Below are 27,472 nucleotides of genomic sequence, written 5' to 3' on the forward strand. Positions count from 1 at the left end.
TTTATAAATGTAAAATGGACACTTAACTATTTACAACTAAGGTTTGAAGGTGTGACTCATCATGCAACTCATCAAAATAACACGTCCAATGCGAAGTGTCCAAAAAATGACTTTTTAAAGATTCAACCAAAACTTAATCTAAAAATTCCTAGTAGTTGAATAAAAAAATATCATTTGTAATTAATATAATATCGTATTTTTATGTTAAATGGACCAAATTCCTATTAGTAATCATAAATGTAAGTTATCTTTAACTTTTATATCCAACACCAAAGGACCAATAGTTGAACACAAAAAATTATTTGTTGTTATAAAAGCAACATATTATTTTATAAAATAAGACTTATATTGAATACAAAGGGACCAGTTGTTGAACACTAAAACCATTGGACAATCCCTCACATTTTATAAGAAAATCAAAGTATTTATTGTGTTCACATTTTATATTTGTGATAAGACAAATTATTAATATGAAATACTCTAATGCATATACATTGCTACCCCAATAGTTGTACACATAAGAATTATATTTTTTCACTATGATAAGAGTACTTGTTTAAGTGAGCATCTTTTTTAATAAATGACACACTTATAGTGGGTAACTATGACATTTTATTTGAAACAACAAATTATTTATTTCACTTGGTAAAAATGTATTTATGTCTTTTTTATATAACATTTATAGGTTCTCTTGTGTTCAAGTATTGGTCCATTTTGACACCCAGCCTTAAACAACACACACTAAGCAACATATTAAGCCTAGAGAATGTTAGTCAACTCTGAATGTTTAACACTTTTAAGCCTAAAAGTGTATTCTTAGTGTGACCACACACATTAAGCAACATATTAAGCCTAGAAATTGTTAGTCAACTTTGAGTTTAGCACTTTTAAGCTTAGAAGTTTAAGCTTAATGTGTGTGATTTAAATCGTTCCTCGACGAAAGTTTAGGCTGGATATTATAAGCACAATTGCTATAACGACTATTAGACCCCTCTCCCCTAATCATTAGAATACAAGAGCAGCAAAAATTTGTGGAATAACATTGTAACAACTCAGGAGCGTTCTATAAATACTAAACTACATAATTAAAAATAAGAACCCAATACTCGTAAATTTATGAACGATCACTCCTTAATATATGCATACACAAATGGTCGTTCCCAATTTCCTGTTTTCGCTTGTGCGAAAGACATTCCAGTCTTGCAATTAGTATACCGTAACTATGGTTTCCTATAGTGAAAAAAGATTTGAAAACGAAAAGCAGTTTATACAAATATAATTACAACATTAATCGCGTTTACGTCATCTCGTTCCGTTGTAGTCTAGTTGGTTAGGATACTCGGCTCTCACCCGAGAGACCCGGGTTCAAGTCCCGGCAACGGAAAAACGTTTTGATGATGCGCCTTTCCAAGAGCCAATAAATAAAAAAGAGAGAATGAGATAATAAAATGAAAATTATTTATCTAAATCATTAATTCATTTTTTTTTGCAATGTCAATAAATAATTCTTTTGTATTATCAAAATTCAACTATCTAGTTTTCAAGTCATGGGTAACGGTTCACAAGAACCCATCTCTCACAAGTATGAATGATACACTTAGCACTAATTGCATCTAGGTGATGCTCATAGACATCAAGTATTGAGCCTTCTTCCACATTTAAACATTCAACAATAGCAGCCCAGACGGGTTTGAACCTTGATGGCAAGAACAACAACACGACTTAATCATCACATCATGCCAATGTCGGCAATTTAGATTTTTGAGTTTCAACACTTAATATTTGTTACAATGGATTCCTAATATCATTAATTTAATATTTCTTTTACAATGTCATTAAATAATTCTTTTCTATTATCAAAATTCAACTATATAGTTTTTGAGTCATGGGTAGTGGTTCAGTTGAAGAACTCATCTCTCACAAGTATGAATGGTACACTTAGCACTCATTGCATCTAGGTGATGCTCATAGAGATCAAGAATTGAGCCTTCTTCCCCATTTAAACATTCAACAATAGCACCTCAGACAAGTTTGAACCTTGATGGCAAGAACAACAACACAACTTAATCATCACAACATGTCAATGTCGACAATTTAGATGTTTGAGTTTCAACACTTAAAATATGTTATGATGGATTCCTAGTATCATTAATTCAATATTTCTTTTGCATTGTCATTAAAAAAATCTATTGTATTATCAAAATTCAACTATCTAGTTTTCGAGTCATGGGTAGTGGTTCACAAGAACTCATCTCTCACGAGTATGAATGGTACACTTAGCAATCATTGCATCTAGGTGATGCTCATAGAGATCAAGCATTGAGCCTTCTTCCCCATTTAAACATTCAACAATAACACCCTAGTCGGGTTCGAACCTTGATGGCAAGAACAACAACACAACTTAATCATCACAACCTGTCAATGTCGGCAATTTAGATGTTTGTGTTAAATTGGATTCTCTTTGTCTATTTTTTGTCTTAAATTTTGTATCAAATATATTTTCTTTTGTTCTTTTTTTGGATTGTTTATAATTTTGGATCAATTCTATAAGCTACAAATTTGATGTCACAACTTGTGTGTTTTTGTTCATCAACCAACCCATCAAAATTTACTATCTATTTTGATGTAAAGATTCTTTAGAGGACTATCAAATTGCTAGGGGATACATTATCTCAGGTCTAGCTTTATAGTTATGCTAAGGATCAATAAGTAATATGCAAGCATACAAATATCCAAGATGATGATGATGAAGAAGTAAATATTGTCTTTTCAATGCACCAAATTGAAGTGTTCTTCTAATAAATGTTCCTTCAATGTCAATGATGTAGGATGAGAGAAGATGATGAATGAATGCACTTAAATAATTCATACAAGCTCATGTTTACTTGGCTTATAACACCTACTAAAATGGGTGAGAGTCAACCATTATGAATTTGAATTTTGGGGGTTAGGTTCATCATAGATGTGAGATCAATCCAATAAGTCCCACAACTTTAGGATTGACCCAAGATAAGGAATGATGATTTGTATATAGTGGATTTGAAATTTCAAGTGCATGAGATGTGTATAAATTGATAATTTGTGGTTGGATATATTGGAGTGTGTTTAAATAGGGATAGATGAAGAATAGAGGAACGAGCCCAAATTTACACAAAATTGCACCATTTGTTGATATGTAATTGCACTAAGGCATTCTCTCAAAATGGGTGAAAAACTAAATGGGGATATGCATGGTATGTAAACTTCACCATTAAATTTTGAGCCCCACATTGAGGTGCATGTGAATCTTATAATGACCAAGTATCTCAAATTTCGTAGTACTCACAAGCATGCATGTAAAGTAAATATGTAGACATAGAAGGTGTAGCGTCCTAAAATTGCGACACTTGCAATTTCGACTGCATTTGGGTCTTCACGATGGCGATGCAACACGGAACCTGAATGGAGACCCCGAAACTTGTTCATGACATCAAAAACTGCATTTTTCAGCACCCTGGCCTGATCCCTCCTTGTGCCCTGCTGTCCCTGGAGGTGGGACCATGGCGCCCAGTGCCCTGGTCCTTCAGGACTAGGGCGCCCAGCACCCTGGTCCCCCAGGACCATGGCGCCCAGCGCCCTGGTCCCTGGCCCTATTTTGGGCCCGGTCTCTTATGGGGCTTCGGGTCTTTAAGTTTGCAAATTGGAAAATAATATTTCCTGGTCGGCCTAAGGTCGGGAAAATCAGTCTATCAGCCCTAATTGACAAGTATATAAACTACATTTCCTCTCCCATTTTGGTAGATGGAAAAAAGGCGGAAACGATATTCAAACATTCAAGCATTCAAGCATTCAAGCATTTCTTCAAGCAATAGAGCATTCTAAGTCTCCATTCAAGGCTAAGTGTTGCATTCAAGACAAGGATTCAACCATTGAAGAGGAGATCACATACAACATACAACATACAACAACATTTACACCTTCGCATGTAAGAATACAAACATTCTTACAACAAGGTATCAGTACTTGTTTACATTACAAACATTTACATTTACAGCATTCTCATTTCTTGGTTAATTCCAAAACCGGGGTTTGACCTAAAGGCAAACCCCTCATCCCTAACCCCCCAATCGTCCTCTCTTTTCTGTGTGTAGGTTGCAGGTACGCCGTTGTAATTGAAGATCTAGAATCCTTGTGCAGAGACGAACAGATCCCCCTTCGTTTCGCGGATTTTTCGGAGGACCGTGTGCACGCCGGGCGCCATCGTCCCGTCAACTTTCGCTCAAATTTGCAGAACAGCACCGTCTCGACATTTTACTGCTAATTCCAGGTCCGCAGCTTCATCCCATATCCCTATCTCTGTTTATAAGCGAATCTTTCCTATTCTACATGCATTCCTAGTTCAATCTTTCTATCTACATTCTTTACAAAAGAGGGTATCCTTGATGTCTTAACCCTTGAAACTCATATAGAATCCAATCTTGCATTGTGTGGGATTGGATCTTGTGGGTTTCAACCCCTCTTTTGAATGTAAAGTCTCCCCTAAGTGAAAACCATCAACCCTAGTGACTCTCCCTTCTCTCTCCTTGGAGTTGGGGAGGGGAGAACGACTAGGGTTCGATTTTTCCACTTTACAGAAGGATATTCAAGTCCATATTAAGTAATGGACCTCACTAGATATCATTGTGTGTGTTTCTCCATAACATGCATGCTCCATTGGAACCATCAAAATAGAGGAAAAACATACAATGGGTAGCTCATGACACACAAGTAACAATAATCCCAAATGCAAGCTAAATTTTATTATCAAGTCAAAAAAAATAGATGAAAGTGTAGATTTGGAAGATTTTCACCTATATGGAAAGTGATATGATGTGATGTTGTGTGATATATTGACATATGTCATGTTGTGTGATAAAGTTCCTTTAAATCACAATAATTAATCTTTGTGTAGGTACCTATAACTGTCTACAATATTAAGATAAGAGTTTTAAGGAATAGGATATGCAATCCGCAATCAAATTGCATCCATAAGATGCAGGAACTAGAGAAGGACAAATAGTAGATAAAACATTATTGTAATCTACACATTTAAGCATGTAACTATTGTAAAATGTGGATGGGGAATAGATAATTTAATTAAATTTAAGATGATAAATTCCACATTTTTTATAATCTATTCTAATATTATATTAACAATCTAACATAAAAGAGTTTATCTAATTAAATCAAACACATATAACTATATTGTTGCATGAGTTGATGTTATCCTTTTTAATTAAATTGCTTAATATGTTCTTCTTAGATTGGTATTCCTACTCTAAATAGGACTAAATTGGAACATGGAAACACAATTAGGAAATTGATTTACATTAAATGGAATGTTGACATTTAAGAAAATTAAATAAGTATAAAAATTAGAAATGAAATCTAGGTAAGCTGATTGGAATGAAGGACTAAGAGGGTGTTGAAGAGAGAGTGAAGATTTCTATTTGAAACTATAAGGTAGACACTAGTCTCAAGATGACAATGCACCTATGGCAAGATGACACTAGTGTCAAGATGATTTCGAATTATCTTTATTGATCACAATGAATAGAAATAAAATTGAAATCACACCCATTGAGACTATAAAGTGGAATAGGGAAATAAATCAAAGAAAGACAATTGAAGCCTCTACGTACTCTTTATTACAATGGAAGTTACAGGTTAGCACAACCAACAAAATGAAACATTGGAAGCTTCAGTTGATATCAAGCACATATATCAAAGCTAGGTTTCGATCCTAGGACCTATGGGTTATGGGCCTAGCACGCTTCCGTTGCACCACTCTGATGAGCGGCATTGACTATGGAACCCTTTAAACAACACCCCATAGCCTAGACCCTCCCTATGATCGTATGCCTGCCTCCATGTACTTTACAACAGATGCCTGTTGCGTCGTGCATGCCATGAAAAAGGGGCCTTCCCCTTTTATTTTTTATTTTTTAATATATTTTGAAAAATAAAGAAAAAATAAAATAAAATAAATTTATTAAAAAATAATATATTAAAAATTTATTAAAAAAAATAATATATTAAAAATTTATTAAAAAAATAATAAAAATATATTAAATTAAATATTAAATAAATTATATAAAATATATTAAAAAATAAAAATTTAAAGGAAAAGGCATCTTTTTCACGGCACGCACGACACTGCAGGCGTCCATTGTAAAGTAGAGGGTCCCAATTTATAATATATTATCGCACGAGGAATGCTTACACCAAATAAGAGTTGCCATAATGTCGGAGAGCAGGTTTCAACTGAATAGGCCACCGTTACATTGTTTTACGCTATGACGCCTTACTAACTGAAAATGTTACTAATTTGACTGAAACCAGGTTCGAACAGGGGATCTTTGGTGAGGGCGGCTAGTGTCCCTACACCAACGAGACGATACTACTATGGCTCGAAAAAAATACATTTAATCTAAAATTTTATATTATTTTTTATACTGGGAAATCTCATGATCTATAATACTACAGTTGATATTTTTATCCCTACGCGTTTGTAGTCCAACGGTTAGGATAATTGCCTTCCAAGCAATAGACCCGGGTTCGACTCCCGGCAAACGCAAATGTTTTTTTTTTCCCATTTTTGCGGATTCCAGGGACCGAGGTTCGACTCCCGGCGATTGCAGATGGAAATTTTCCTGCTGCATCAAGGATAAAACTGTTTAGGTTGAACCCCAAAAGTCATTCCGTTGCCGGGACTCGAACCCGGGTCTCTCGGGTGAGAGCTGAGTATCCTAACAAACTAGACTACAACGGATTGTCCAAATTATTTGAATTTAATCTTTTTTATAATAATCTGTTTTCCCATCTTTTAATAGCAGAAAAAAGACAAAAACCATTTGTGTTTACGTGAAGGAACAATAGAATCTTGTTCACTACCTTGTTTTTTAAAATCATAAGTAAATTTTGTTTCTCACTTTTTCAGTTTTAATTTTGTAGTTTAGTGTTTTTAGGCATTTTAGATCTTATTTTAGTTTTTTCATTTGATTCAAATTTATAATTAGTTGGGTCTAAGTTATATGTGGTAATTTTTTATATTTATTATTTAAATAATATAAAAGAATTTTCGTAATTAATGAAAAGATTAGTCTTCATCTTAGTTTTATTTTTCATCTTCCAATGATTAGCATTAAACTGACATCAAACATCATCAATGATTCATGCCCTCTAAAATGTTTTCTTCCAATCCATATGTGAGAGTCTACTAGTAGCTTTACTTCATCGCCTGTGGTTAATCTCCACACAAAATGGCACTGAAAAAAAACTTTCAGATCTACAAAACACAGTGATTTTTTGTCCGATTTTTTGTGTTTTTACAGCAATGGGGATGCATGTCATGAAGATTTAACTGTTGAAAAATTCGTAGAAATTCGTTGTGTTTTGCGGATTTTAGAAATCGTACGGAATGTCATTTTGTGTGGAGATTAGCTGCATCCTACTTCATCTACATTTAGTTTTAGAATTTTTCTTTATAGTTTAAACTGCATAATTTACATAAATACCCACATAGCTTAGCGTTCACATCCTTAATAGCTTAACATCATCACATTGTAAGCTCTTATTTTTTGCATTATTAACTTGTATAACTGGATTTTAGGTTACTTAGTACCACAAGCAACATTATAATTTCTTATTTGTCTTATTTCTATAGGGATCATATTTGAACACATTGCAATATGAACTTGTACATTAGACTTCCATTTTTAGATTTTTGATATTTGTGTAACTATATATTGTTACATGAGTTTGTAACTAATAGTAGCCATTTAAATTTCAATTCATTATTTTCTAACATTAGGTTTGTGCTATCTTAATTTTAGAGCTTGCATTGCCCAAAAAGTGGATCATCCTATTAATCTCTTTAAAAACAAAGTGATTAAGGATGTATATGGAATGTAGGTAGCAATATGCAAATGTTCTAAGGTAATAACAAGTTTCACTTTTTTCTAAAGTTAATTTGTATAAGAAGTAATGGTACAAAGATTATTTGAACTAGTTAAAAGTTATGTGAACAGGTAATGATTTTAAATGAATAAGACTGTGTGTAGTAATTCTTGAGGTGTAAAAAGTTGAGCAACTCATCAAAGAGAGCTTCTTATGAATCACTACTCATTAAATATACTACAAGAACACTGCTTAAATGAATATAATCAGCTCATCAACTCTTTGCCCTCTAATATTCATAAACAATAAGATGTGGTACTGAAGTTTTCTACAATAATGCCCTCTAATATTCATAAACAATAAGATGTGGTACTGGAGTTTTCTACAATAAGGATGGGCCTAGCCAATTAGATCTAAATTTTATTGCTTCTTAAATATTTTGTTCATATAATTTTCTAACCAAATTAAAATATCATAAATTTCTTAAGGCATCTTTCATTCTAAAATTAAATTTAGTAGGGTGGCCTCATGAACCTATAAGAGTTGTTTCATCATAAAATATCACAAAGTATATAAGATGGACAAGTATATATTCATTCTTGAAAAATAATAGAGTTAGAAGTTTCTCCATGGATGTGAAAATATTGGTCTTTGAAAGACTAAAAATTAAGGTATAGTTGAAGCATCTATTTAATCTTACTATCTAAGACTATTTAAAGAATTAATTACTTTTATTTTATTGCTACAATTTGTCCAAGGTGGTATAGGTATTTCAAATGATGTGAGATACAAAATTTAACACATGGTTCATACATGCCCAAGTTCTAAAGTTGTGGGATGTTTAGCTAACAAATGATGTAGTTGAGGGTAATTGTGGGTGTAACTAATTAAGTAATCATATTCAAATCTATGTCTCCAATCCATTTATTAAAATGCTCAAAAATTTGTTAATTTAGTGATTATCATTTGAAAAGGCAGAACTAACCTTTTTGAATTAAATAGACAAATTCTAACAATGGGTTGGAGATCCTACATCAAAATAGGAATCGTATGAGTATATAATTGAAACCTAAGGTGTTTGTCACAAATGCAATGGTCATTCTACAAGGAAAGCCAAAATTATCCTAATTAAATTATATTTATATAAGTTGCATAATCATTAAAATATCTTCTACAAACTTCACTGTCAAATTCCTGAAGGGCCCTATGGGACATACTAGAGGAAAGACAATTAGAAGAAAAAACTATTAAGATTATCATTCAAAAGTATCTCATGTGTAAAAGAATCTTGCACTATCAAAATAATTTTCTCTTACTGTGTTTATTTGTAGGTTTTCTTTCACATCCCAGAAATTTTTAGTTACCACAAACCTTATTGTATATCACCACACTTTCACATTTTTACTTCATAGTTGAGAACATGTGTTTTACAGTAATCCATGAATTTCATATTCAAATTCTAAAATATTATGGTTACTACAACGGAATAATATGGTTCCCAATCTTCTAATAGACTTAATATGATTACACTCAGTTTCACTATTCATGGTTTGTGGTAACTTTAAAATACAAAAATACATATCAAGGTACATTGACCTAGGAATGTTGATGGTGTAAACCACATCAAGATTTATCAATCTATCACACCACATTCAATTTGGGAGATTTATCAACACATGTTGAATATATGTCTCATTAGACATTAAACATTGTGCTACCTTTTGGCCAACTAAAATATCCTTTATGGCTAGAAACTACTATCTAAACATTGCTCAAGGTCGTATAAGGTAGTCAATATAATAGATAGAAGTTAATCTTGAATTCTAGTTCAACATCTAGCATGTTGTATTGCGGTTGAGATCAATAAGGTTGTAAAATTGAGATAGATGATTATTGGATATTGCAATATCATTCAAATACAATAATTCACCCATTTATAATCAAACCACTAAGGCCTAATATAACATCCCCTTTCTAATTAATATTTTTCTAGATCTTAATCCAATATTTATATTTCTCATGGGGTAAGAAAACTTCTTAAGGAAATATTTGTTTTTTATTAGTAAAGCAGCTTTAACTAGAGCGTTGACCCTTAACATAATCAAAAACTATCAACCACATACAAACAACACCAAAAATCATGATGTTGGCAACAAAAACAACAGCCTGAAGGTAGTAAGGAACAAAACACGGTCAGACAGACGAAAGAAAACCCTATCAAACTGGAAAACACCCAAAACCCCAATCAAGGAATGGGAGAGACACCCAAATTCGGACAAAGGGGGGTTTGGAGGAGGGGAGAAAATTTCCCCTTCCGCTTGCAAGAAACCACAATCCAGGCGATGTTGTCATTAGGACCATCAAAAGAGAGATCAATCGAGAGGGACCCCGTAGGGCTACAATCAAAAGTGTTAGCAGAGTGTTGCAACAAAACAACAAGGGGTTGTTGCATAGCAACAACAAGCTATGGCGAAACAACAGCAGAAGTAGATAGTGTAGACACCTAAAATTGTCATGTCTAATTAAATAAATATTTTTATTTATTTAATTATCTTAAGCCTAATTCTTCTATTAATTAAATAAATCTTTATTTATTTAATTAATTCATTTATCCTCTTCTAGCCTTATTTCTCATTTAAATAAATACATTTATTTATTTAAATTATCCTTTTCCTAAATTAAATAAATATCTTATTTATTTAATTGATCTCAATTCCTCTATTAATTAAATAAATCTTTATTTATTTAATTAATTCATTAGCCTTTTCTACCTATGACACATGTCATTCATCTCTTAATTCATACACTACCTACCCTCTCATTATTTTCTTATTTCTTTTACCTACCCTCTAATCATAGCCGACTATTTATCTTTTACACCTCTCAATCTTATCCCTTCATTTCTTATAGTGTCTTCTATATAAGGAGGTGTTTCCTTCATTATCAACCCTATGCATCCTAACTATCTAAATTGCGCACTTGACTACACTACACCTTTTATACTTTCATATGTGATCCTACTTGCAACCATATTTCCGTTCTTTATTGAGCTCTTGTGCACATAAAATCTGAGAGCAAATATATCAAGCAAGATCAATGGAGATAGGAAGAATGGAGATTCAAACCCTATTGGACATGTGATGGTATAATCTTTGTGATTTTATTTAATTTGCATTGTCTTAAGTAATCTTCGTATGTTATGGTGGATCTTTGTTGTTGTTAGGCTCGGGTTTTGTGGTTGAATCCATTTAGTCTTTCAATATTGTTGTTATCCATTTTCACCGTATACATTTTGGCACGCCCGGTGGGACTCTTGCCCATTTTGCATTTAACATCTTTTGTTGCAAATTTTGTGTTTTGAAGTTGCAGATCTGACATTTCCAACAACATTTTGATATTTTCACATATGTGTACTTTCGGATCGCGTTTTTGATTTTCTGTCGTGTCTGCGACATCTGGAATCGCGTCTGCGACATCTGGAATCGCGTCTGCATCCTTGATAGTATTTTATTTTTCTGCAGATTCTGAAAGTCGCGTCTGTGTGCCTTAGTCGCGTCTGTGGAGTTTTCAGGCGCGTCTGCATCCAGGAGCCACGTCTGTGTTTTGGAACCGCGTATGTGTCAGCTTTAGGTGCGTCTGTGAAATTATATAGCATTTGTGTTTTTGATAACCACGTCTGTGTAAATTTGTTACAGTTTGGGGTTTTCTTTGATTCGGTTTTGTGTCATTCAGATTTCAAATTTGGTTTATTTTGAGCTAACATCTTCAGATCTAGCTAACGAAATTGGTGCAGCTTGTCTTAAAAGCAAGATCGTTTTGTTGAAGGCCCCTATTTTCACAAAGTCTTTTGGATCTAAAATTTACCTAACTTATGTGCTTCCAGGAAGGGGTGATTATTTCAAACAATCCAAACTACTAATAGATCTTTGTTGCAGGACCTTGGCAAGGGTTTTTGATCTTTCATTGTGTGCCTTGTTTTCATAGATTAGCAAACACTTCAATTGGTGCACTAAAATTGAACCATTGTCTTTTGTGTCTTGAGCAATAGGCTCTTTTTGTGTAATCTTTAGAGGGCCTGTCTCCCCATGTGGTCATTAGGACTACTAGTGAGGAGAGAACGAGCCAAGTGGTAGCAAAGAAAAGTCATTTTCTTCCAAACCACTATAAATAACTATATTCATGGTGAAAACTATGAATAACATGTGTTGATTAGTTCATACCAACACTATGTCTCCCCATAAACCCGTTTGATCAAATTTATTTGTTCATTTGTAGGGCGTAACCCCTACCAGCTGGGAGCCTTCTGTATTCACAGAGCTGAAAGTGTCGCATGTATGGCCACATGAGTGGATGCCCTTACTATCACCTTTTTGTTTTAGAAGCCAAAATCCTTCTAGTTGTTGGGACAGGAGGTCAGACCTCTGGTAGCGGCCCACACACATACGATTCTTAGTAGAGATACAAAGTTTGCCATGAGGAGTTTTCGTGGGGACTGATGCTTGGCTACCTCGAGAAGTGAGTGTCGAGGGTGGAGCCAGTGGGGTCAAGCATCTAAGTATCTGCTCTGAATAGCGTAGCCTCGGGGGAAACTCCATGTGGGATCAACAACTATTGTCTTGGCCAGCCATAAGAATTGTGCTTGACTTATTTTGAACAATCAAACATTCAAGACCAAACAGCAAAAGATTGTGTCTTTTGTGTCTTCAAGTGTATGCAAAACAATTCTTACATCAAACAACACACTTTTCTTTGAGTCATTTTTTGAGTCTGAACACTTGCAAACATTGAGTCCTCATCAACACTGTGTCCTCTTGTCACGAAAAACAGTCAAACGTTCAGATTTGGTCACAACAAAACAACTTCACAGATTGGAAAAATTGCACAAAGTTTGCAGAAACACATCTGTGTCTGACAGAACCGCGTCTGTGTCATCTAAACGCATCTGTGAAGGGCAGAAACACGTCTGTGTCTTTTGAGCAACATTGCAACATCTCAGAAACGCGTCTGTGTCTGACAGAATCACGTATGTGTCATTTAAGTGCGTCTGTGTCTGACAGAATAGCATTTGTGTCATTTAAGCGCGTCTGTGAAGTATACAGGCACGTCTGTGTTCAGGATTGAAAACTTTCATAATTCAGTAAACAAGAACAGTCAGTTTCAGACTTATTGAGCTTCCTAGGTTATCTCTCTGGGGTTTTCATCTAGCATTCAACTTGTCTTTGGGTCTCACAAAGTCCATCATTGTTTTACACCTTACATTACATTCACATTTGTCTAAACTTGAGTCAAAAGGTCACTTGCTTGTCCTCATCATACTTTGTCAACATACTACATATAACAACATTTTGCTAAGTGGTCCCTCATCAAGGTCTATCACCTTTGGGTCTCATTTGGTCTTACTTAGGGTCAAGGTCAACTTACCTCATCAAGAGAAACTATCATCTCTTTGGAAGCCACACCTACTCTACTACATACATACTTGGTCTTACACTTTGGACATTGCAAGTACACCCTAGATTCATTTACATTTCATCCAAACTCTTGTTCTTCCATACTCTTTCCATTTTCATCTAGTCTCACACATCTTGGTCAATACCTAGTTCATGGTTGAAACCCATTCCCAAAAATCTAGGAGAGAAACTAAAAAGGCTCAAGAGTCCACAAACATGAGTTCCTATGAGTTAGACAATGACATCTTTTTCAATTCTAATCATACTACATTACCTAACATGGATGCCTATAGAAACATTCCAAATGTTGAGAACATGGACACTACAAACAACAATGATACACACAATGACAATATGGACAACTTTTTCGTACATTCAGTAGAAGTGGAAGACGCCATTATGGATCCCCATTTCAATCGATTGGTTGAGGAAATAATGAGGAGAGATAGACAATACTTTCTACAAGTGATGGCAAAAAGTGGAGCCAAGATCCCTCATGATATTGACATGTCTCAGATAATGGAAAATTGACCTTTGCAACAATCTCACTCCAAAATGGATCAAACGAGGCCTAATAGTGGAGGCAATAGAGGACCACATATGGTTCCTGAATCACCATCATCTTTGTTTCAAAAACTAGAGGTCCCATACACACATGGTCAAGCATATGATACTCACCTTCGCAGACCATTATGGAGATCTTATGCAAAAAAATATACTCAATCACATACCAATGCTAAGGACCAACCACCAAAGCAATTGGATATCCAAAGGCATGATCAAAATTTGGACACAAGGAAACCCCGTGTCAAATTTGGGGGCAACACACTAGAACAAACTCATGACATGCTTGTAGAGTATGGTATACATGGACAAAGCAGATATTTCGTTCCTCATCATGACTCTATACCAAGTGGTCCATATACGCAGCATCACTATAGACCTCCTCCTCCACCCAGTGGTTCAGGCATGGGGTTTGGTCCAAGAAGTTGGTCTCCACCTAAGAACAATTTGGAGCAACAAATCAAGGACTTACAAAAGAAAATGGAGGACATAAATACACCGAAGCCAACCTACACAATGAGACACATATGTCCTTATCCATTCGACAAGCGCATTCCAATGCCTCCATTTCCTACACACTTTGTGACGCCTAAGTTTGATAAGTATAGAGGAAAAGGGGATCCTAAGGCACACATAAGACAATTTTTCATAGCTTGCATTGAGGTAGTAGCAGAAGAGACATATTTGATGAGATTATTCCCACAAAGCTTAGGTGATCAAGCTATGGAATGGTTCTCCCAACTCCCACCTGGAATTAAGTCATGGGGTGATTTAGCAGAGGCTTTTATCCAACATTTCTCATACAACATAGAGATAGACATATCAGTCACTACCTTGTGCAACACCAAGCAAAAGGATGGAGAATCTTTTTCATCATTTTTGCAAAGATGGAGAAATCTAGCCAATAGATGCTCTTGTGAAATTCCACAAAACGCACCTTTACACATTGAATCCTTCATACACAAACATCAAATAAAACGAGTCCTGATAGATGGAGGAGCAGGTCTAAACATTTGTACATTGAGCACTATTAAACAATTGCGATATTTTGATAAAGTTGTGAATTCTACAAACAAAATTACCATCAAGGCATATGATGACGAAGAGCATTCATCCAAGGGCACAGTCACCTTACCTCTCAGACTTGGGCCAGTTACGAAGGATGTGGTTTGTCAAGTCCTAGACCTAGATCTCACATACAATATATTAATAGGACATCCTTGGATTCATGAAATGAGGGCAGTCCCATCTACATACCAAAAATGCATTAAGTTCCCTCACAATGGAGTTGAAATAATAGTTACGGGAGATCCTAATCCATTCATATACTGCAATAACTTAAGACCGAAAACTGAGACGATTATTCCCAGTAATCACAAAGTTGTTCCTTCTTTTGCATACATTGATCCTGAATCATTAAAACCTTCGACCTCAAAACAAGGTGAGCTTAAAGGCAAATTCCAGTACAAGGGCATGGGTGAATACACTTTGAATCAAACCATGTACTTACAACAAGTTATGAGTTCACCAGAAGAATATGGAAGACCACATCCTAATAAGCAGGTATCTATCATTATATTCAAATGGGACCCTACTATCTTTCAAAGATGGGGTGAACTGGAAGAGGAAGACTATACAAAATGATTTGCAAAGACCCTGAAAATGATACACAAGATCACATCAGCATACCATGTGAAAAGTATGGCAAAGGGTTCAAGATCCTACAAAAATTTGGGTATGATGGCAAAAGCCCTCTTGGCTTAAGAAAGGAAGGCATCATTGAACCTTTACAACCTGAATTGACATTCAAAAAGGAACACTCGAAGGGACTTGGTTTCATGACTTCCAAGGTCCACACTCAAAGGACAAAAGAAGCATTACAAATCAAAGCTGCCAAAATTCAACAAGAGAATCGCTATTCCACAGACTCCAACGAATGGGAATGGGGTTCAGACAAATCCGCCAGTGACTACGAGCTCACCGAGACATTCAGAGAGCCAAATGAACCCATAGAAGAAGAGGAATTTTATGAAAAATTCAAAGTTGGTCAAGAAACAACCCTGGAGGATCCCATACAGTCCTTGCCTCTAGGTCCTAGGTTGAAATCACATAGAATGAGAACAGTTGTCCCAGAATGCGCTACTAGTGATGATAATTTGGATTCGTTCACGATCAAGACTGATGAGGAGAGTACCAACGATGACCTTGATAACTACCTCGACATACCTGAATATAACTGCATCTTCACTCTTAGCCCTGCTAACTTCGAAGACATCAAAGGCCTTCCCCTTGTTCACCACCAACTTATTGACTGGGACCATGAAGGACCTGCATAGTTTGACACATTCCAAAATGATGAATCTTTTATTGACTATCTTGGCATACAAGATGATCTTCCCCTTGGGGACCATAAAGCGAGATACACTATAGAACTCAATAGCGTGGCATATTTTGGTGAGGGTGTCGGGCCTTCCAGTCACAAAAATATAAAAATAAAAACAAACCAAGGGTCTTGTGGCGAAAACCACATTGTGGCGTTGTCTGACCCCAAAAAAGTAAAAAGAAAGGACGTATCTGAGGGCGAAAAACTCTCTGAGGCACCTGAAGATGGAAGGCTTGACATTCTCCCAGTATCATATGAGGAAAAGTCATCCATGTTGGTAGAGGAGACTATCAAAACAAACATTGGCACGGAAGAAGTTCCACACAACATATTCCTAGCTCAATCTTTGACAGAGTCAGAAAGGTCAAAATTCATAAGTTTCTTCACAGAACTAAAAATCAACTTTGCATGGTCATACGCTGATACACCTGGATTAGATCCAGATTCGGTAATGCATCATTTGACAATTAAACTGGGGGCAAAACCAGTGAAACAGAAATTAAGAAAGATGCATCCACAAGTCGCATTATTAGTCAAAGCAGAGCTTGAGAAATTATTGGATGTGGGATTCATACGCCCAATTGATTATCCCGAATGGATCTAGAACTTAGTGCCTGTCAGTAAACCAGATCCTCGTATCAAAATATGTACAGATTTCAGAGACATCAACAAAGCTTGTCCTAAGGACGATTTTCCATTACCAAATATTGACTTGATTGTCGATCTCACAGCAAGTCATGCGATGTTATCTTTGATGGATGGATTCTCTGGTTACAATCAAATAAAAATCGCATCCGAAGACGAGCACAAAATAGCATTCACTTGTCCTTGGGGAACTTTCTGCTGGAATGTTATGCCCTTTGGGCTAAAAAATGCAGGCACTACATATCAAAGAGCCATGACTACTATCTTTCATGATCTCATGCACGTGACTATGAAAGATTATGTTGACGACCTCTTGGGTAAATCAATAGACAAAGATACACATTTGGACATAATTTCAGTCATCTTTGATCGGTTGGAAAAGTATAAAGTAAGATTAAACCCCAAGAAATGTGTCTTTGGAGTAACCTCCGGGAAGCTCCTGGGATTCATTGTATCAAAAAGAGGAACCGAAGCCAGTCCAGCAAAAGTCAAGGTCATCCTAGAGATGCAACCACCAAGAAATATTAGTCAACTTCGATCCTTGCAAGGGAGACTCCAGTCCATACGAAGATTCATAGCACAACTTGCAGATAAGTGTAATCCTTTTCAGCACTTGCTACATAAAAACATCAAATTCAAATGGGATGATAATTGTCAACGAGCTTTCCAGACACTCAAAGATTATCTTTTGAATCCGCTAGTTTTGATGCCACCAATTCCAAATCAACCTCTATTACTATACATATCAACTACTTCAACAGCACTGGGGGCACTCTTAGCACAACAAGTTGCTGAGGGCAAAGAAAAGGCAGTATACTATATCAGTCGCACATTGGTGGGATATGAGCTAAACTACACACCAATTGAGCGTGCATGTCTCGTTGTGGTCTTTGCTTCACATAAATTATGACATTACATGCTAACTCATAAGACTAAATTGGTTGCAAGGATCGATCCATTGAAATACCTTCTCAATAAAGCAACACTTACTGGGCGACTAGCCAAATGGGTGATGCTCCTGAGTGAATTTGACATTGAATATGTGGACAGAAAAGCAATAAAAGGACAAGCTATCACGGATCAGTTAGCAGATGCTCCCATGATAGATGATGTTCCTCTAATTTTAGAATTTCCAGATGAATCCATTTTAACAGTGTCACATGCAAAGCCTTGGCAACTATACTTTGACGACTCATACACACAGCATGGGGCAGGAGCTGGCATCCTCTTCATAACTCCTCAAGGGGATTCTATACCAAAATCATATCGATTATCATTTCCCTGCACTAATAACATAGCGAAATCTGAGGCATTAACAACTGGATTACGGATTGCAGTTTAGTGGAAGATCTAGGAACTTTGTGTTTTTGGGGACTCTCAACTTGTAATTCGTCAGGCAACTAATGACTACCAAACAAAGGATGATAAATTAATGCCTTACAAAAGAATGGTGGATGACCCGAAACAACATTTCACGAAGATAGACTTTGAGCAGATACCCAAAGAGCAGAATCGAGCTGTGGATTTCATGGCTACAATTGCTTCACTAATTGATCTACAACAGGATGAGACCCGCTATGAGTTCTTGGTGGACAACCTTTTGGTTCCCTCATATGAAATCACTCCTACTGAGATGATATGTGTCGTCGGTCCTGAGTCCCAGTTATATGGTTCCATTTTCACATACCTTCGTGACAATACCCTTCCTCCTGACCTGTCCAATAACCAACGTCGCACTTTCATTTGCCAATCTTCTCGATACGTCATTCTAGCTGATATCCTATACTGTCGAGGTCTAGATGGCACTCTTCTTAGATGTTGTTACCTTGTCATTCGTCCCTCATAACAAGAGTGAGTCGCCTTGCAAAAATTTAGGTTGAGTCTTTGTCTTGTCAAAAAAAAATTGGTTCAATCCCTAATCCTCTTGTAAATCATTTCTAAGTCCTTAGCATTACATTTCAATGGCCTATTGAACCTCTTGAACCCCTTGAACCATCTTGAACAGAGTTCGTAGTGTTCATTTAGGTATCGTAGGTTCTAAGTTGTGTCTAAGACATTTTCGAGCTAACGTTCACTTAAGTGTTGTGCAAGTGATATGTCATATACTGTTCAAACAGTTCATTCAGTTCGAGCAGGTTCATACAGTTCAAACAGTTCAGGGAGGTTCAAACAATTTAGGGATGTTCAACATGTTCAATGAAGTTCAAAGGTTCAATGCACAACCAAAATGGAGAGACAAAGAAATCAGTGGACAAATTTGGTCAACCAACAAAAGTTTGGAAGAGGAATTTGATTCACCATTTACTTAGGCAGCAATTGATTATTTTTCCTAGAGGATTGTGAAAGAATTAGCACGAAGAATGTTTACAAATTTCAATGCAACCTGTAAATACAAATTTTCTAAGATAGCAAAATCAGTCTCTGTGCAGGGGGTATATCTCTCACTTCAATCATTGGATCAAGTTGCATTTTGGATATGTTTTATGAAACCTATTTTTATAAATTTTCACCAAAGTAATTGTGGAAATTCAATCTAGTCTGCAAGATACACTTAACAGAATACAAGTGTAGAACAAAGAACATGTTCTAATTTTTGTGATAGAAAAACCGTCATGTTGCGGGGGGCATATCTTTTGATTCCACTGTTGGATTTTTCTCATTGTTTGATACGTTGTGCACAGACAAGTTGCACACATTTCCACCAGAGAGATTAACCGAATTATTTTTCTTTCAAAAGTTATGGTGGACTGAGCACGGGTTTGTCCAAATTGACCAACAACAACCAAGTTTACTGTTTTCAAATATTAACTAGGCACGACTTATATTTGTAATGGTGGAGCCCATAGTTAATTCCTAAATATTATGTATTTTGAGTTATAATGTTTTCAGATTAAAATATTATGATTAAATATTTAAATTGAAGCCGAGAAAGTGTTGAAGGAATGAAGACAGTTATTTATATTCAGCTGTCAGCATATAATATGCCAGGATTCAGTTTTTGGAACTGAAAGTGTCTCACCGAGAGGAAAAGAAGGATAAATATGCAAAAGAAAGGGGAAAAGAGGGTTCTTTTCCAGCAGTCTGTGTGCTACAGGAAAGGGCAATAATTTTTGAGTGTTTTTTTTAATTGTAGCAGGGAGCATGTTTTCTTTTCCTACAGTTGTAATGTACAGAGCCTGAGTCTTTGGACTCATTTTGATATTGAAGGAATGAAGAAGGCATTCAGGAATCTTTGAATTCTTTACTGTTGTCTTCAAGTTTTATTGAGCTTTGTCTCGTTAATATTATTATTCAGTACCATTCTTGTCATGACAAGCTGTAGATGTTATTAATTCTGGAATTTTGTTTTCAGATTAAGTTACCTCTTGGGAAGGATATGTGCTCCTACCTCTTTAGTTATTTTCTATGGGTGTTGGGAATATGAACTGTGTTTTCTTTTTCCTGCATTCACTTTATTTAATATTCAGTCATCTTCACATTTACTTCATGGTTATGAGTAGGTGTTGGTGCCTTTAGTTGCTTTCCGGTTAAAAGCAAATGTGTGGTTTAAAACCAATTAATTTATTGAATATTTGACCGAGGAGCTATACCCTGTAAAATTCAGAGGAAGATTATCAATCTCATGATAATCGATCCAACTGTTAGTGCTTTTTGTTTTTCATTCTGGGCATTGGGATTTAATTTGCATATTCATTTTTGAAGGACAAATGTGTTCACTAACAGATGTTTAGAAAGAGACGAAGCTCAGATTGTGTTACATGAAGTACATGAAGGGATATGTGGTCCACATTCTAGTGGTCCTACCTTAGCCAAGAAACTCATCAGGACTGGATATTATTGGCCCAATATGGAAAAAGATTCATATTAGTTTGTCAAGAAATGTAAGCAGTGTCAACTTCATGGAGACCTCATCCATGCGCAAGCGCAAGAACTTCAACCAATTGCCACTCCTTAGCCCTTTTGTCAGTGGGGACTCGATCTCATAGGCAAGATTCACCCTCCATCTTCCAACGGTCATAAATTCATCATCACTGCCACAGAGTTTCATAAAATGGATCAAAGTCGTGTCTCTCACACAAGTCACTGGAAAACAAATTGCTACATTCATTCTCAACTATATTATTTGTCGATACGGCATTCCTGTTTCCATCATCACTGATAACGGGCGTCCCTTCAAAAATCAGGATGTTCGTGAACTCTCTATCTGCTTCCATATTACCCATCATTTTTCCACACCTTATTACCCCCAAGGTAACGGTCAAGCTGAGGCGTCTAATAAAACAATCCTTAAAATCTTGAAAAAGGCAGTCGACGATGCTGGTCGTAATTGGCATATCCAACTTAATCCCACACTTTGGGCTTACCGCACAAGCGTCCTCACACCTACAGGAGCTACACCCTATTCACTTGTCTACAACACTAAAGCTATCTTCCCTATTGAGGTTGAGTTACCCTGTTTATGAGTCTCTTTGCAAAACATTATTAGTGATGAAGACTACAGGATCTCTTGCTTACAAGAACTTGAACTATTGGATGAACAAAGACAACCTGTTTTTAATCATCTCAAGGCTTATCAACAATGAATGAGTCGCAGCTACAATTATAAAGTGAAACCTCGCACATTTGAGGTAGGTGATTTGGTTCTCAGAGAAAATCCTAAAAATCAACAAGACAGGGAGAAGAAGGGCAAGTTCGAACCAAACTGGCTTGGTCCCTACATTATCACAGCAGCCTATGGATCTAGTGCATATCAGCTCTCAACCATGGAGGGTGAGTCTTTGGAGGATCCTATCAATAGCATGCACCTTCGCAAGTTTTACACATAGCTCTTTAGAGTATCCTAATTCAAAAATACAAAAAAATTCAAAAAATTCAAAAATACAAAAAAAAATCAAAAAATTCAAAAATACAAAAAAAATCAAAAAATCAAAAAATTCCAAACCAACGGCTTCCTTATGTTTTTCTTCAAAAATACAAAAAAAATAAAAAAATTCAAAAATACAAAAAAAAAATCAAAAAAGTAAAGAGAAAACATTTCGTCCAACGATGAAAACCACTTCAGTGGCACCCTCAGCAACTACCATGGTGAAAACTGGGTCACCTGTGCCATATGTAGGGACATTGCTCCTCCCTCCTTCAAGATTCACTTTCATCCTTCACTTTGTACACAATCACAACCTATCCATCCATAATAAACTTACCCATTCCCATCATGGCTTGCTATCGATCTACCCAAGATTGGTTAAGCCATTCATAATAAACCTTCCTTTTCACCCCTTTTTCATCCATAATAAATCAGCTCCTATCTGTAGCTAAGGCAAATCCTACGTCTCGTGATGGGTGTGGAACTCAGAGCATCACATGTTTCGAGGAGTACAGTTTCTTCAAGCTTTCTTCAGTCTATCCGTGCACAATCCACAATAAAGTAACACTTGCATCACAATCCACAATAAAGTATCAGTTGCATGGAGTCAGACAGTTTCAGATGAGACACAACAGCAACAATGGGCTTCAACAAATCAAATATTTCAACAGACTCAAACAACATTATGGTTCAGTGCGATCTATCCTTTTTGTGAAAGTAAACATTGTGACCACAATCAAATAAGACTTATACAAGTGACAAGAGACACTAAACTGGAGGACTACAGTGGATGTTGGTGTCGAGTCTTAGTTTTCTTTTGATTTTATCTTTTTGGTGACATGTCTTTTAGTTTTTCCGGGATGTCTCTGACTAGGGATTCTATCTCTAGGATGTCTTTGACTAGAAAGGCGAGGATGGGGTATCGTCACCTATTTTTCTTTGTTGTTTGTGGATTGTCTCTTAGTAATGCTATGACTTGTCCAAGGATATGAGGACACTGAGAGTCTAATGTGAATTGGGGCATTTCTTGTTTGTGACTGTCTTATCTCCATGCAAATAGGTACAATGACTTTTTGGGTCGAACATATGCCTCGATTGTCATAACCTACTTGAAATAATAAAACTCAATGATGATAACGCACAAGAAGCTCTTTCACTTTCATATCTTTTGTCTTTCATCCCCCTTTCTTGATTTACTTTCATCGTCCTTCTTGAGTTCGTGTAGCCCATTATCACACGACTGAGTATAATGACATGCCAAAAACATTTGCATTTCATGTAGTTTGCACCTGCATTACCACATATAAGCATACATATAGATATCACAATTGCATCACATCCTGCACACAACACATATTAGCACATTTTACATTTTCATCATGTAAATAATCATTTGCATTATCATATTCATCTGCATTTCATACATTCACATTTGCATCATACATAACATATTAAAAACATAAAAGATCAAAAATATTGCATTGCATCATGTACATATTTGCATCCATAACATCTCATCACATAGAAACATATATTATGGAAAATCTCATCACATAGGTATGCATGCATATAGCTGCCGCAAAGGTGAATCATCTTATATATATGTAATCATAAGTGTCGTGATACAATGATGTCAAAATCATATGGCTACAATCACCCAAAGGTGTCTACATCATAATATAAAATGGTACAAAACTGTTACATAGGGAGCCCTCTATGGCTATGATGAACTCCCTCCCTCGGAGCCGCCTGGCCTCGACGGAGTCTGAGCCCTGGAAGGACCCACCCCAGGATCATCTCCCATGCCCCCTCTATCAAGTGGTGGTGGCGGACCCATAACCCCACCCCTGGATGTCTGTCTCCTCTGACTCCCTCCCGTAGTCGTCGTTGTCCGCGATGGTCTGCGGAAGCTCCTCGCCCGCTACTCTGGTGGCACTGCCCCATAGTATAGGTCTCGCCAATAACCTATCTCCTCCCCTACCTGCAGAACATAGGCGTATCCAGCCCCTATGTCCTATGTCGCCTGCCTCCCATCCCTCAGTGTTGTCTCAGCCTCAGTATAGCGTAGGATAGCCTAATCCCACTCCTGCTCAATATCCCTCAGCTGTCTCCTGAGCCTAGCTGTCTCCCTCTCTAGATCCTGGATCTCATCTGTCTGTCCTTGGCAGATCTCCCTCAGCTCAAATAGCTCATCCTCCTCCTCCTCCTCGACCCCCTGTGCTTGTGACTCCCCCTGTATTGGTGGTTGTACCTATGCCTCTACCTCTGCCTATACCTGTACCTACCTCTTTCCCTATCCCTACATCTGTCTAGGACCCTGTGCTACTGGCACATGTAGTGGCAATCCACCGCGACCCCTCACCACCCGAGCCTATCTCTCCTCCCCACCCTCTCTCCATGGAGCCACTCTCCTCTCTCGAACTGCACCCCACCTCCTACGTCGGTCTCTACCCCCACCATCTCCATCCTCATTCTCATCCCCCACACCATCTCCATCTATCTGCTCCCTTGGGTCTGTCAGTCATGGAAATGGATGCTCAACCCAATATGCAGTGTACTATGCATCCATACCTGCATCCTCAATCTCAGGCCACATATCCCATGGCATGGGCACCATCTCTACCAGCTGCATCATGGCCTGATCATATGATAATAGTGGCCCAAAGTGTGCCTAGTCTCGCACTGTCCATGCATACATACCAGAACCCCATGGCATCTACTGGATCCTATCAAACTGCCTGCATACCCTGTCCACTAACTGCCTCTCCAGTACATAGGGCATCCGCCCAATTAGATATCTGCTCCTGAAGGTATAGGGTGGATCCACTGCATCATCCTCCCACTGCTTGCACTCACGGTACGGCCTCCATATCACAATGTCAATCTCATCGATCACTCGACACCAGTGCTCCAACCTGCCAATCTGTGGCTGTGAGGTAATCATATCATATAAATGAACAAAACTACATCCATGACCCTGACCTTTGAAATGTATCGGCCGTGTGACCGGCAGATGCTCATATGCCCAAACCTGCAACAATGTAACTTGGTAGCCCAATCTTACGGATCCATGATAAAAAAACTGATGAAGCTCATAATACAAGTGTGCCAGCACGCACGGTCCCCGGGCATATCTGGTATGTTGTGTAACTAGTGTCTCCAAGGTGCTTCCCAAGCCCACAGCCAACCCCCATGTCGCCCTGTCTGGACACAGGAACCCACTGATCACTCCTCCTAGCACTGCTGGTAGTGTCAGTCCTGTCACTGTCATCATGTCCCATGCCACGTGTCCAGCCCTCACCTCCAGTCCCGAATCCCGGAACACTCGTCTCAATGCCTCCCTATCTCTGTCTCGATCGTAAGGAATCAACTCCCCATCGATCGGTATCCGCAGTATCCTGTACACATCCTCCAAGGTCACTGTCATCTCACCCATCGGCAAATGAAAAGTGCATGTCTCAGAATGCCACCTCTCAGCAAGCGCAGTCAACAAACCCATGTTCACCCGAAACTCAGGCACATACAGAATGTATCTCAGACCCATAACTGTTAAGGTTTCAAGCAAATCCGAAGCAAATATGAACAAACAATTATATGCAGATTTAAATGCAAAAGATAAAGAAATAAAAATAGGACACAGATAACACAGAGATTTAACGTGGTTCACCCATAATGGGTTACGTCCACCATACACAGTCGTCCAACCTTTCTTATTATCCAACAAAAACAGTACATCAACCTTACAATGCCTTAAGCATCCCAGCCGCTAATAACATGCATTTTTAGGGCAACAAACAAAGTCGGCCTTTTTAGGGTTTTATTACAATGTTGGTTTTCATCAACGAAAAAACGGCAAAAAAAAATTTCTCGAGGGCTACTGACCCCGAACCCTTACCTAGGGCCCAGCCCGGCACCGGACCCTAACGAGGATACATGCTAAGTGTACAATACTTTGCTGATCAGTCGCCACATTTCAACAATCTCCCACTTGGAGACTGATCAGGCTCCACACCGAACAATCTTCCACTTGGAGACTGATTCTACACAACACCACTGTACATGCAACATCTGCTGGATAAAACACTAAGACTTGACTGGTATAAATTCCACAATTATCAATCAAGAAGACCAATAGAAACTGATGAAGAAATCAGCTTCTCTTGTGGAACTACCTTTGTGAACATATCGGCAGGATTCTCACTTGTGTGAATCTTCTCAAGCCGTAATTGACCCTCCTCCAAAAGAGTCCAGATGAAGTGGTACCTGAGCTGAATGTGCTTTGTCCTTGAATGAAAAGCAAAGTTCTTCGCAAGATGAATGGCACTCTGGCTATCAGTATACAATGGGCTATCCTCTTGTGTCTGACCCAATTCCTTCAGAAAACATTGCAACCAAATCATCTCTTTGCTGGCTTCTGTAGTAGCAACATACTCAGCTTCAGTGGTTGAAAGTGCAACAACCTTTTGCAGCCTAGAAATCCAACTGACTGCAGTTCCCCCTATAGTAAAAACATACCCTGTAGTACTCCTCCGTGAATCAATATCACCCGCCAGATCAGAGTCAACAAATCCACTTAGAGCAGCATTAGATCATTTGAAACATAATGTCTTCGTAGTAGTTCCTTTCAAATACCGAAGAATCCATTTCACAGCATTCCAATGTTCCATACCCGGATTACTCATAAACCTGCTCACAACTCCCACTGCATGTGCAATATCTGGCCTTGTGCATACCATTGCATACATCAGACTGCCAACAGCTGATGAATACGGGATGTTAGATATTTTATTAACCTCTTCCTGTGCCTTTGGACACATCTCCTTAGTCAATTTGAAATGACTAGCCAAAGGTGTACTAACTGCTTTTGCATCCTGCATGTTAAATCGTTTCAACACCTTCTTTATATACTCACTTTGGGACAAATTCAAGGTTCTATTTTTCTTGTCCCGTGTAATTCTCATACCGAGAATTTTCTTAGCTGCACCCAAATCCTTCATAGCAAATGACCTGGCTAATTTTTGTTTAAGATCATTTATATGTTGCATGTTAGACCCAGCAACAAGCATGTCATCAACATAAAGCAACAGGATAATATAACTGTCATTATCAAATCTCTTAAAATATACATAATGATCAGAATGACATCTATGATAACCTTGTTCAGCCATGAAACTATCAAATTTTAAATACCATTGTCGGGGTGCTTGCTTTAGGCCATACAGACTTTTCTTCAACCTGCACACCAAGTTCTCCTTACCTTTGACCTCATATCCCTGTGGTTGCAACATGTAAATTTCCTCCTCCAAATCTCCATGGAGAAAATTTGTTTTGACATCTAATTGTTCAAGATGTAAATCATCTGCAACCACAAGACTAAGTACAGTTCTAATTGAAGTCATTTTTACAACTAGAGAAAATATTTCATCATAATCTATATCCTTTTTCTGTGCAAAACCTTTTACCACAAGTCTGGCCTTATATCTTTTCTAACCTCCTTCCTCCTCCTTCAGCCGATAAACTCATTTGTTAGGCAAGGCTCATTTTTCTGCAAGTAAAGGGACTAAGTCCCAAGTCTTATTTTTCATCAAGGAGTCCATCTCCTCTTTCATGCCTAGCTGCCACTATTGTTTGGCATCCACCTGCATTAAT

The 27,472-nt window shown here is 37.3% G+C and overlaps 3 non-coding genes across 3 annotated transcripts; 2 read left to right on the forward strand and 1 right to left on the reverse strand.

Annotated features, from left to right (window-relative positions):
- Positions 1-1,311: 1,311 nt before the first annotated feature.
- TRNAE-CUC (transfer RNA glutamic acid (anticodon CUC)) lies at positions 1,312-1,384 on the forward strand. The gene has a single exon. It is a non-coding gene; the product is annotated as a tRNA-Glu (tRNA).
- A 5,139-nt stretch (positions 1,385-6,523) lies between these two features.
- TRNAG-UCC (transfer RNA glycine (anticodon UCC)) lies at positions 6,524-6,595 on the forward strand. The gene has a single exon. It is a non-coding gene; the product is annotated as a tRNA-Gly (tRNA).
- Positions 6,596-6,717: 122 nt separating this feature from the next.
- TRNAE-CUC (transfer RNA glutamic acid (anticodon CUC)) lies at positions 6,718-6,790 on the reverse strand. The gene has a single exon. It is a non-coding gene; the product is annotated as a tRNA-Glu (tRNA).
- Positions 6,791-27,472: the final 20,682 nt, after the last annotated feature.

The sequence above is a fragment of the Cryptomeria japonica genome, chromosome 5 (genome assembly GCF_030272615.1).
Source record: "Cryptomeria japonica chromosome 5, Sugi_1.0, whole genome shotgun sequence".
In the NCBI taxonomy this organism is placed as follows: domain Eukaryota; kingdom Viridiplantae; phylum Streptophyta; class Pinopsida; order Cupressales; family Cupressaceae; genus Cryptomeria; species Cryptomeria japonica.